The following is a 3,529-nucleotide window of genomic DNA, read 5'->3' as shown; positions in this document are numbered from 1 at the left end:
GCGTGCACAAGGCTCTCGTAGGAGGCCACGGAGGCCATAGCCAGGCCGGGCTGGGCTGCGGCGGGACGCGCGGCACAGAAGGACCGAGTACCTAACACCACCCCGCCGCGCGCCATGGCCGTGCCCCTGCCCCCGCCCCGCTACGTCACCCGCGCCCTGCCCCGCCCCACGTGACCTGCGCCCAGTACCCCCACTTCCTCACTCTCTCCCCGGGCTTCGCGCCGCGTAACGCCATCAGAGGGGCGGGGCCAGGCTTCGCGCCCCACCCCGCGTGGGTTCGGAGCCGGTACTGGCGCGCGCGGGGCTTGTACTGGCGCGCGCGCGGCTTCGCGAGGTGGAGGTGGAGGTGGAGGTGGGGGTGGAGGTTGATTTTTCTCCCGTTAAAAACAAACGAGAAGGCCTCCTTTTCCTCCGATGTGAAGGGGCTGCTTCCTTCCATTTAAGACTGAAGCAAAAACAACTCTCCGGGTACTGGAATCAGTTCAAAAGTAATCTGCAGGGCTGTGAAATAGGAGCTCCTTCACCAGGAGCAGCGAGCGGGCAGCGGAAGGGCAGAGCAGAGGCCAGCGTGAGGGGTGGGACGTGGAAACCACGAAAAGGAGAGGGTTGTCAAGGCCTGTGGAAACAAGAGCGTAGAAGGGCTCAGGTAGAGTCTCATGAGCCGGGGAGGCAAGCCGCTCCCTCAGCGCTGCCGGCCTGGCTGGAAACGCTGCTGCCGCTGCCATGCCAGGCAGCTGTTTTCAGCTGGGTGGAGCAGGAATCTAAGCCGGGTGCAGTGTGCCCCAACTGGATCCACCCCTCGATACCTGCTCCTCCCTCCTTTCAAGCCAAACAATAACCTGGGCTTGAGGGGGGGGGGGGGGGGCTTCATCACAGCCAAAAAACACCGGGGGGGGGGGGGGGGGGGGGGGGGTTGCACGTGGCTATCCTCGTTCCTCAAAGCGCTAACAGCAAAAGGTGGGGTGAAAAAGACAGCATTTATCCCTTTTCAAATTCTCTGTTATTTTGTCCTAGTGTTGTCCCCAACGGACAGTGTGAGTTTGTGCCTGGTGCGCTATTGCCAATGAACACACAGGGGTGGAGGATCCAACTTAATCTTTATTGTTTCCAGTCTGCGCAGAGAGGGGTGCTTGGCAATCGTTTGCAAAGCAAGCACCACCGGTTTCTACCTTTGGGTACCTTTTATACATATGTTTGCAAGTGTATCGCTCAGTGATTGGTTACAAGCCACTGACATAAGACGTTCTCTACTGAGCATGTCTCTATACCTATGTTTTAGCCATGTAATTCATTTACATACATATATGTTTCATTAACATACTTTTGCCCTGCCCAGGGGTGTGATTTTTAGCATTATAATGAGACCTTTTTCTGAACTTCTTGCTATCTTACAAGTATCAGGGAGACATTATCCTGCTGGTGTTAGGGAGGCATTCCAGGAATCCTCCGCATCCCACACGCTGTGCTCTGCAAGCATCTCTTAACACACACATACCACACCCCTCCCAGCATCTGCAAGTTGCCTTAAGTATTTAGTTAGATATAGTTTGCAAAAGCTAGATATACCATAAAAAAGATTACATAAAAAGATTACATCACTAGCATTGGGCAAAGGTCTCTCACTGTATTTTCTAGTCTGTATCTACAAACCCTTCTGTCTCATTTTAAAAAGAAGTCTTTGCTGGTTTGTGTCCTAAGTTATCCCTTGCTCAACTCCCTGCTCTTGCTGTCTTCATCCTGGGTTGCGTGTTTGTTCTCGTATTCCTCTGACCTCTTTCCTTACTTTCTCTTTTGTTTGTTTCCCCCTCTCCTCTCTCCCAGCCCCAATCCCATCCCTTCATTATTTCTCTCTCCCTCCCATATCTCATTTATGTTCACTTCTCTTTTTTACTTTCAGTTCATTTGTTTTTGCTTCCAGAACACACTTCTTTATACCCCTCTTCACCTGTCCAAAACCAATATTCATGCCTGCCACAGAAAGGAAAAGGTTAGCCACATATTCAGGCTGCATCACAAATCACAGCATCACAGATAGTCCAAGCTTACTAGCTGGAGATAGAATGAATAATGCCACAGAGCTCTGCATTTGCAAAAAAGAAAAGGCTGGGTTGAAAAAAAGGACAGTGCAGGGCTTACTAATAGAGCTGGGAAAAGTACAGCGGCAGGACAGCATAATCAAGTGGATTACATGGCTCTTCACAATCTCACATCCTCTATTCCAGGCATGGGCAAAATGCAGCCTGTGGGCCGGACGCAGCCCACCAGGCCATTCTATCTGGCCCACAGGGCCCCTAAAAAATTTAGAAAGTTAATATTTATCTGCCCCTGGCTGCCTGTCGTGCGGCCCTCGATAGGTTGCCAACATTTAGTAAGCGGCCCTCTGCCCGAAATAATTGCTCGCCCCTGCCTATTCCATCAGCTAGCAGCTTCATCAGAAGAATTAAACATTCTGTAAGATATGATGAGAGAGAGGATTTTTAAAAGGGACAAATAGCTATCTAATCCTGTGTTTCCCAGTAGAGCAACCTTTAGTTGCAGTTGACTTGAAGTTTGTCCTCCTGTTAATGAATAGTCTTTCCCTTCCTTTTAGCTTCCCCTGTTTTGTCAAGATGTCATCATTAATTGTAGGAACTGTCACAACAAATTAATAGTCTTCATTTTGTATCACGTTGCTTCTATTTTTCTTTAACTCTTCCCATCTCTCTATTTTTTTCCTTTACATGGGGCACTGCTCTTCCTCCTAGTTACTTCCCACATTTATAATTCTTCAGCCACATTCCTCAAATTTTCCCCCTGCCTGAGCTCTCACCATAACAGGGTTCCTACCCACTCTTCAGCACTAGGGCCATCATCACTTGATGAAAACTAAGAACTGCAAACAATAGTGTCCACCACACTGCTCTCTGTTAGTAACCGCAGCACTCACCAGGCGGTTTACCAGTTGAACCGGGGGGTGGGTGGATGACCAACCCGCCTTATGGACAGGCCGGGGATGAAAGGGACACTGACTCAGTTGGAAGATAGTAAAATTGAACTTAACGTTTACTTACAGTAAGATTTCAACAGTGGTTACACAACAAAACGACAGTGGTGAAGCAGTAGTTAAAGATGACAGGTAGGAGATAGCAATTGCTTTTTCCTATGTACGTGAGGATGGAGAGCTCACTGTTCGGTGAAATAATAGCCAGGGTGTGACTATTCGTATGACTATTCGTCCATGGGGACACGGATTCCTGGACAGGGTGATCAGTCCTATCCGAGGGCTTGTGTGGAACCCGGGACCCTGCGCTTTAGCGCGCTGTCCCTTTTATAAACTCTTCAGCCAATCAGAGGAGGCTGCTGATTTACAGTTAAGAGAGTGTGTCTGCTGGCCAGGCAGGCACGTTTCTCCCGCAGCTCCTGATTTGTTAAGGCTGTCTGATCACGAGCTGGTCGGCCTCATGATCATGAGCTCTTCACACGCTGAACATGACCCGCTCTCGTGTTCTGCATTGGTCTGGCATGTGGGCTGAGCGTTTGGTCACCTTTT

General features: G+C 50.0%; 1 protein-coding gene across 1 annotated transcript in view; it reads right to left on the bottom strand.

Annotated features, from left to right (window-relative positions):
* The window catches only part of SLC25A17 (solute carrier family 25 member 17), a 50,292-nt gene extending 47,211 nt beyond the window's left edge, over nucleotides 1-3,081 (bottom strand). Inside the window, exon 1 of the mRNA XM_025208885.1 lies at nucleotides 3,051-3,081. The gene's annotated coding sequence lies outside the window, so the exon portion shown is untranslated. The remainder of the gene's footprint in view (nucleotides 1-3,050) is intronic.
* Between the last annotated feature and the right edge of the window lie 448 nt (nucleotides 3,082-3,529).

The sequence above is a fragment of the Alligator sinensis genome, unplaced genomic scaffold (genome assembly GCF_000455745.1).
Source record: "Alligator sinensis unplaced genomic scaffold, ASM45574v1 scaffold215_1, whole genome shotgun sequence".
In the NCBI taxonomy this organism is placed as follows: domain Eukaryota; kingdom Metazoa; phylum Chordata; order Crocodylia; family Alligatoridae; genus Alligator; species Alligator sinensis.
This window is presented reverse-complemented; position numbering and strand designations above follow the sequence as displayed.